Consider the following 8,923-nt stretch of genomic DNA (forward strand, 5'->3'; position numbering starts at 1 on the left):
TCTAAAAGGAGGAGAAGTGGCGGCTGCATCAACAATGCTTTTAAGTTGTTTTTCCAATTTGTGGCCAGGCCTGGTTGCAGGCAGCAGTCACAAGCAGTGCCTCAACCATATGACTACATACTGCTTTCTGAGTCTGAGGGTCAATTTTGCTCTGTGTCTCCAAGTTTGTGGCCTATTCCAGCGCTCAGAATATTTGTATATGTCTCTCTGAAATAATATACTCTAATTACTAATTAATGTTTATTTCAAGAAAAAATCTGCCTTATCTCTCCATTTTATATTGTGGAAAAATCAAGCTGCTTACACACTGTTTGGCGACTGCACAATATTTATTTATTATCTAAGAAATTATACAGTTTAGTTTTTTTTTTTACTTCAAAAGATTTTTATTATACTTTTCATATAAACAGATTACAAGTACATTAAAACACATGTCACTTGTCGTATGTTGTGAATCGTAAACGGAACATACTTAAAGAAATAAAGTTATAAGCATCAAGGTGGTCAGAGAGAAGCTCTAAACCGTTCCTATAATCTTATGGTTCATTGATACATAATATCTGATCAGACTTCCAGCCAAGGTTACAGAGAGAGAAGGGGGGCCTGGGGTATCTGGTTCTGAGGGGGAGAAAATATCATGGGGGGGGGGAAGGATGGAGCTAGATGATGGTGAGTCAGGGGGGGGGGTGGAAAGGGGGGAGAGGCAAGTAAAGGAGAGGGAGAGGGAGGAAGAGAATACCCTTGAAGTGAGGAGTCAGGACAGCCGTCCCGCAACTGTATCTTCCAGGTCTCATATTGTCAAAGAGTCAACATTGAAGGAAGGAGGCAGGTACGACTCAATCCACGGTTCCCACAGCTTCCTGAACTGCACCAGAGTGTCCCCTTGAATAGCAGTGAGCTTTTCAAAAAACATCACCCGCGTAACCCTGTGTTTGACTTCAGCAAAGGGGAGGTCAGGGGTCCTCCAATTTCTCGCAATGACCCTTTTGGCCTCTGTGAGGATGAATGTGATTAGTCTGTGTTGACGTATCGTGCACCCCAGAGGTTGCTTGAGCAGCAGAGCTTCCAACGGGTCCTTGCGGAACGTCTGACCCGTAACTGTGTATAAAAGTTGGTAGACTCTATGCCAGAATCTCCTCACCCTGGGACAGGACCACCAAATGTGAATGACCGAACCCTCCACCCGGCAACCCCTGAAACAGTTCGGGGATTGAGATGGGATAGCTTTAGAGATCCGGAGCGGAACCAAGTACCATCTAAGGAGCAGTTTGTAATTGGCCTCAAGAGCTTGAAGATTCATTGAGCTGTGCGAGGCCGTTGTCCAGATTTGCGTCCAGATGTCAGAGGCAATGGTGCACCCTAAATCCCTTTCCCACTTGGAGATGTAAGGGGGAGGGGAGGCGTGCAGTTTGTCCAGCAGGAGGTTGTAAAGGGTAGATATAGTCCCTGAGCCATGTAGCCCGTTATGTAGTAGTCTCTCGAATGGGGAAAGTGGGGGAATGGGTCTTACTGGCCCCAATCGGGACAGCAAAAAATGTTTAATCTGTAGATATTGGAAAGCTTGTTTAACATTTAAGTTATATGTAGATTGGAGCATTGGGAAAGGCACCACCCCCGTGTCTGAACAGAAATCCATAACCAGAGTTAGGGAGCTGGAGAGCCATAACTTAAACGCAGCAGGGTTCGAGAAGCCTGGCTGGAAGAGAGGGTTGCCATGAATAGACATCAGGGGGGTGTGTGAGGACATCCATCCCAATGGGTTTCGGAGTCCATCCCAAACTTTCAGAGTGTGTTTGAGAATTGGGTTATACAGATTCCCTCTATTTGGGGGGGGTAACCAGGGAAGGTTGAGGAGAGATATCGGGGAGTATGAGTAAGCCTCCAGAGAGACCCAAAGGGGCATTTCCGATTCCCCAAACCAGAGCACGAGAGGAGTCAGTCGGGCCGCCTGATAGTACTTCTGAAACAGGGGAAGTCCCAAACCCCCCTCCCGTTTGACCCGGTAAAGAACTGAATGTGAGACTCTAGGGAAGGATCCTTTCCTTGTGGCGTTGGAGTAGCCTAAGTCGATAAGTGGGGATTGGGATCGGAAGGACCCTAGCGTGGTATAGAAATTTGGGAAGCAGGGTCATTTTAACAGCTGTGATCCTTCCGAGCCACGATATGGAATGTTTTTCCCAAGAGGGCAGTAATGATTCAAGGTGTGAGAACAGTTTCGGATAGTTTACAGTTGGTCATAGGAGGAGGTGAGATATATCCCCAAATGTGGCAACGCATGGGGCACCCAGGTGTAGGGAAATGATTGTTGTAGGGAGGCACAGAGGGAAGGAGGGAGAGAGACATTGGGGGCTTTGGATTTTTGCAGATTAACAAAAAGGCCTGAAAGGGTACCAAATTGTTGTAGTAGGGGGTTGGAGATTCGGGAGAGAGCGCAAGGGATCTGTAAGAATTAGGAGTGCATCATCTGCGAAGAGGCTAATTTTGTGATGATATCCTGCCACCTCTATACCTGTGATATCTACGTGTTGCCTTATCGCTTGGGCGAGAGGTTCTATGGCTAGGGCAAACAAGAGGGGGGAAAGGGGGCACCCCTGCCTGGTTCCCCTGGTGATTTCAAATTTTTGGGAATGGAAGCCTTGGTATTGAACATATGCCGTGGGCTCAGAGTATATAGAATCTATTAGGTGCATAAAGGAGGGACCGAACCCCCATTTAGCTAGAGTAAAACGTAAATAGTCCCACCCAACCGAATCAAAAGCCTTACTGATATCCAGTGACAACAGCATAGCAGGGAACTTCCTCTGGTGAGCAATATGTAATAAGTGGGTCATTCTCCTAACGCTGTCCCCCGCTTGTCTACCCAGCATAAAGCCCACCTGGTCTTTGGAAATCATTTTTAAGAGAGGGGATTGTAATCTTAAAGTCATAATTTTGGTGAGTAGTTTGAGATCAACATTGATCAATGAAATCGGGCGAAAGTTGGACCAGGAAGTGTGATCTGTGTCGGGTTTAGGAATCATGCATATGGAGGACATCAGTGATTCCTTTCTCAGTCGCCCACCCTCTCGCAATGCATTGAAGTACTTGGTTAGGTGAGGGGCAAGGGTGTCTGCTAGTTTTTTATAGTAAATGGCCCTGAAACCATCAGGGCCTGGCCTCTTCCCAGTGCTAAGTAGTTTGATAGCATTCAAAACCTCTTCTAACGTGATGGGTGCATCAATTGAATTACGGTCCACATCAGAGAGGGAGGGGAGATTTAGGGAGGAGAAAAAAGCCTCCACGCTCGAGGTCTCCAGGGGACCTGTGGAGCGGTATAGCTCCCTCAGGTGTAGCCTAAAGGTGTCCAATATTTTAAGCGGGTGTGCTGTCACATGTCCACCGGGAAGCCTCAATCTAACAGGGTCACGTCTAGAGTTGGCACCTCTAAGCCTATGTGCCAACATGGTATCCGGTTTGTCACCTTTAAGATAAAAGTGATGTTTAGTCCAAGTCAGTCGGTCATTTGCAAGGTGTGTGAGACACAGGTTCAGTTCTGTTTTAATATGAAATAAGCGGGACCTATTTTCCGGAGTGGGGGTCCGCTGGAAAACCTGAGAAGCCGATTGAAGGTCAGATTCCAGTTGGTCAATACGGGATGTCCTCTCTTTTTTAGCTTGAGAGGCTAGTTGAATCAACTTACCTCTAATGGTGGGTTTATGTGCTTCCCAGACCGTGATAGGGGAGGAGACAGAGTCCATATTCAAATCAAAATATTCAGCCAGGGAAGCTTGGGCCGAGGCCATAGTAATTGGGTTGGCTAGCAGGGAGTCCCGTAGTGACCAAGTGAAGCCAGTCCTGAGGGGGAGAACAAGATTGATATTAATGTGGACCAGATCATGATCCGACCACGCTATTGGGCTGATAGTGGCTGAGGACACTTGAGGCAATGCTATATTCCGTATCAGTATGTGATCTATACGGGAAAAAACATTGTGGGGGTTGGAGTAAAACGTAAACTGTTCAGTTAGTGGATGGAGCTCCCTCCAGGAATCCACCAAGTGATATTGTGTCAGGAGGATCCGAAATCTCTTAGCTGTAGAGATATCTGCGGGTGGAGTTGCCGGATGGTTGGGGTCATGACGGTCAACATGAGGGTGTATCGCAAGGTTGGAGTCCCCGCATAACAACACTGTCCCCTTAGCATGCAAGTCAACAACTTGAAACAGGTGGGAAAAAAATCCCAGCTGATTAACATTAGGGGCATAATAGGAGACCACAGTAACCAGTGAATCGTGGATTGAGCCGACCAAGATCAAATACCTGCCCTCCGGATCTCTGACAACCTCCTGACTGACGAAGGGAGCAGAACGACCAAAGGCTATCAAGACTCCTCGATGTTTAGTGGGTGCAGAGGCTAGAAAAAAAAGGGGATAATTAGAATGCAGGAATGTCGGATTATACGATTGAGGAAAATGTGTCTCTTGGAGGCAGACAATATCAGCATTAATTTGTTTGAAGTGTCTAAAAGCTTTTACCCGTTTGTTAGGTTGATTGAACCCCTTAACATTGAGGGAAGCTATCTTCAGGGCCATGTGTATGGAAGACCTAAGCAGGGGTGTAAAGAGGAGGGGAAGAAAGGACACAGAAGAGAGAGGGACAAGGTGATAGTAGTGTGTTCAGGAGGGAGGAATGACAATACAATAGACAAGAACCAGAATTTGAGGATACTAAAAAGACCGGAAACAGTCTCTGAACCAGCAAAGAAGGATATCGTTCACTCAACAGGGATCCGGGCAAATGCCCTGTCCAAGGAAGTGAAGGGTAGGGTGCATGGATGGTACCAGAACGGGAGGCAGACCTGCTAAATGTAATAGACACATAGCCCTAAGGTAAGTGACTGAGGGACCTGGGGGTCATTAACAATCGACCTCTAAGGTGGTATCTACAGTTACAAGGGGATACAGATAGACTAAAAAGTAAAAAATAAAAGAAACATATAAAACATAAACAAGGCAAATAGACTGGATAGAACTTTACGCCCTCGGTTTGATGTGCCAATATGGAACCCACACTGCGACCATAGGATCCGTAGGGCAAGCCACCGCCAAAAGAGTCTAATAGTGAAACCACGAAACAGCAAAGGATCGCAGGAACAAAGAATGCAGAAGAGACCAGGAGCTACCATAGAAGTATCCATAGGAGTCCCAGTTCAAGAGATGGTGATGGTACGGTGTGGACAATAGGCAGTCCAGCAATCGGGGACCCACACCAAAATGAGATGACGTGAGCAGCGTCAACAACTGTGAATGGAGAAACCGAGCTCAACAACTGGTGAAAAGATGAGAAATCCAGATTGGGCAATCATCCGAAGGAATCAGCAGGCCTCGGGGAGTCAGGCGCCCTCCTAGAGCTCGAAGGTGGTGCAGGTAAGTTGGCCGGGGGACGGGTAGGCCTCTCTCTCCCGGAGGGTTGTGTCGATGTGGGGGGACAGTCCTCCGCGGCCGCATCCGTACGTCCCAGTAGGTGCAAGGAGTCCATGCATTCCCGCATTTCATCCACAGTGTTGCAGGTATAGGTTCTGCCATCATAGAAGAATTGCAGTTTAAAGGGGAAGCCCCAACGGTACCTGATCTTCTTGGCTTGGAGCACCTGGAGCAAGGGTCGGAACTCTCGCCGTCGAGCTATTGTAGCTGGTGAAAGGTCAGAGAAGATCTGGTACCGGAACCCCTGGAATTGTAATATCCCGGCCTCTCTGGCTGCTTGGAGTATTCGTTCCTTAGTGCGGTAGAAGTGAAGACGAACAATAATATCCCGGGGAGGGCCCTCTGGCGTGCGCCTTGAGAGTGCCCTGTGGATCCTATCGAACTCCAACCTCTCCAGGGGGATGTCAGGGGCCAATTCCTGGAACAACGCGGTGATCGTTGATTGCAGGTCCAGAACCGACTCCGGGACTCCTCTTATACGTAGGTTCAGTCTGCGGTCCCGGTTTTCAGAATCTTTCAGCTGTGCTAGGAGCGATAAATTGAGATTACGTAGCCGTTCCAGGTCATCCTCATGCCCTTCCACTATGGTGGTGATGTCATTGCAGCGGGATTCAAGCGTGGTAGTGCGTCTGCCCACATCCCTAATCTCTTTTATAAGCTGAGAGGTAATCTGTTTAGATACCTTATCCAGAGCCTTATGCAAGGTGGTTTCCAATTGGGCCAGCAGGGAAGGAGTGACCTCCGGGTCCGCTTGGTTGGTCTGCGGGCTGTCCTCCAGGGGATCGGGAGGTTCACTAGAGGAGAGGGAATCTTCACTTTTCTGCGACAGCGCCGGCGCCATCTTGTGGGCCGCTCGGCCCAAAGCCTCGTGGAGCGTTGGCTGACTCAGCTTACCACCCCGACTTCTAGTGCAGGACATGGTGGTATTAGTCTGTCGGCGGGGGGAGCCCGGTTCCGTAGGTAGCTGTCAATGTCCCGATAAAAGGCTGCTATAGGCTAAATAGGTCGTCGCCTCTCCCGTTCCGGCGCGGAGCTGATCAGTAAGCGTCCATCTTGGTCAGCCTCACGCATGCGCCCCTACAGTTTAGTTTTTATTTATGGATAAAACCTATCTTGTCACTCCCTCATTCAGCTTTGGTTTAAAAACTGGTTCCTGCAAGGCTTTTTGGCTGCAGAGTAGTAATATAGGCACTGGTTGGGAGAAGGATTCCTCTACACAAACTAGTCTTCCCACTGACATGCCCACTACATGGATGGTAAATCTCATTTTAGCTGTTGACAGACGGCACACAAATCACAGTAGCTTCTGCACACGAAGTTACCAAACATCTCCATGCTGCCCTGCATGGACTGCCAGTAGGGGAAAACACAAATTATTTCATATTCATAGTAACATAGTAGGTAAGGTTGAATAAAAACACAGGTCCATCCAGTTCAACCTATGTGTGTGTGTGTGCATCTGTCTGTAAAAACTTTGCTCTACTACTTCAAATATCCTTGTATATTCAGTAAATTAAGAAACTCATCTAAAAGCTTCTTGAATTTATCAATGCTATCAGTGGATACCAATGACTGTGGAAGGGAATTTCACATTTTTACTACACTCACAGTAGTAAAAAGATTAAACTGCCTCTTCTCGAACCGCTTGCTGTGCATTTGTGTCATCAATAGTTCTGGGTGCAAACATTTTATTCTGGATATTGTGGTCCCCATTAATAATTTTTAAAATTGCCCTCTTAAGTGCCTCTGTTCTAAGGGAGGAAGATTACATTCTGTAGGTGATCATCATAGCTCAGGACTTCCATCCCCTTTATTAATTTTGTAGCCATTTTCTGAACTCTGCCAAGTTTAAGGATGCCTTTCCTGAGTATTGGTGACCAAAACTGAACTGCAAACTCCAGGTGAGGCTGAACCAGTGATTAATAAAGTGGTAGTATTATGTTTTTATCGCTTGCCAAAATCCCTCTTTTAATGCAGGATAGTATCCTGCTTGCTTTCTTGGCCCCTGCTTAGCATTGAATACTATTGCTGAATTTGTGATCTATGAGGACCACCAGGTCTTTCTCCATGTCCGACTTCCCAAATGGAGCAACCCCTAAATAGTAGTTGGCAAGCACGTTGTTTGCTTCCATGTGCATATCTTTGCATTTACCAATATGGCATTTGCCATCTCTGGCTTTTATATAGGTCATGTTCAAGTAAATTGTAGTCATTTTTGAGATTTTACTCCCCTACACAGTTTATCTTTAAAAAAAATAAGTCAAGGCAACTGGACTTGCTGTATTTTTCTTGAAGACGTGCCACTGGTCAGCCAAGCAGCTTTCTCAATTCAGAATGACTTGTACAAAAAATTATCTGGGAATAAATATGGTGAATGTTGCTCCAATCCACATAATCTGTTGGTCACAACCAGGTGTTCATTGCATTTGCATAATTGGAGTCTAGAAGGTATTATTAACCTGCCCAGAGAGAGGTGTTATAACAGCATTGTATGTGGCAGACAATAGATGTCTCACCCCCCACCTCTATTCAAGCTTGGCTTCTCCATTTTTACATAAACGCCCCTTTCACACCTCTTTTAACCCCTTCGTGACGGGAGACGTACAGTGTACGTCCCGTCACAAAGTGGCTATATGACTGGCCACGTACACTGTACGTGCCGAGTTATATTAGCCTCTGTAATGCTGGTAACTGCTGATTCTCAGCAGTTCCAGTCATTAATTAATGCCTCACTATTGAGACATTCATTAATGAAATAGTTAAGCTTTTTTAAAAGCTTCTTTCTTTCATTAATGAAAGAATGAAGCCTTTACATTCAGATACGGGTTCGCTAAATAGCGATCCCGTATCTGACAGCTGAAGATAGCAGAGAGGTAGCAGTGACTCACCTCTCTGCTATTCGTTTTGACAGCTGGAGAGCCTGGCCCGATGTTAAATGATACATTTCAACCACTAGATACAAAATGTATCTCTTGAGTGAAATGTATCAGTTTTGATCGTCTAGGAACGATCAAAGACCTTTAGTGAGATCTGATTCTGACATGCTGTCAGGATCAGTCTCTAAAGTTATTATTAGCTGTTCCTAAACTTGGAGCAGCCTGATAATAACTAAAAATTTTAAAAAGTTAATTTATTAAGCAGTCATAGTGATTGCTTAATTATAAACTGACAAAAAATTTTTTAAATTGGTGTAAGTGTAAAATTAGTGTAAGTGTAAGTGTAAAATTAGGAAAATAAAGCTTTTATATATAAATATATTTGTATACTATAATTATTATTAAAAAAATTCTAAAAATAATAATAATAATCAAAACTTGCTGCTGTGGAAGAATCACACAGCAAAAATGTAAAAAGTGTGTCAGTCATTTAGGAACAGAAACTAAAAACTAGCTCAGTCATGAAGGGGTTAAACCAGTCCTCCTCCCTGTCTAGGATGCATACTTGACTGTCTTCAAAGGAGT

The sequence above is a fragment of the Nanorana parkeri genome, unplaced genomic scaffold, assembly GCF_000935625.1.
Source record: "Nanorana parkeri isolate BGI_ZX_2015 unplaced genomic scaffold, ASM93562v1 scaffold2046, whole genome shotgun sequence".
NCBI classification, from domain to species: domain Eukaryota; kingdom Metazoa; phylum Chordata; class Amphibia; order Anura; family Dicroglossidae; genus Nanorana; species Nanorana parkeri.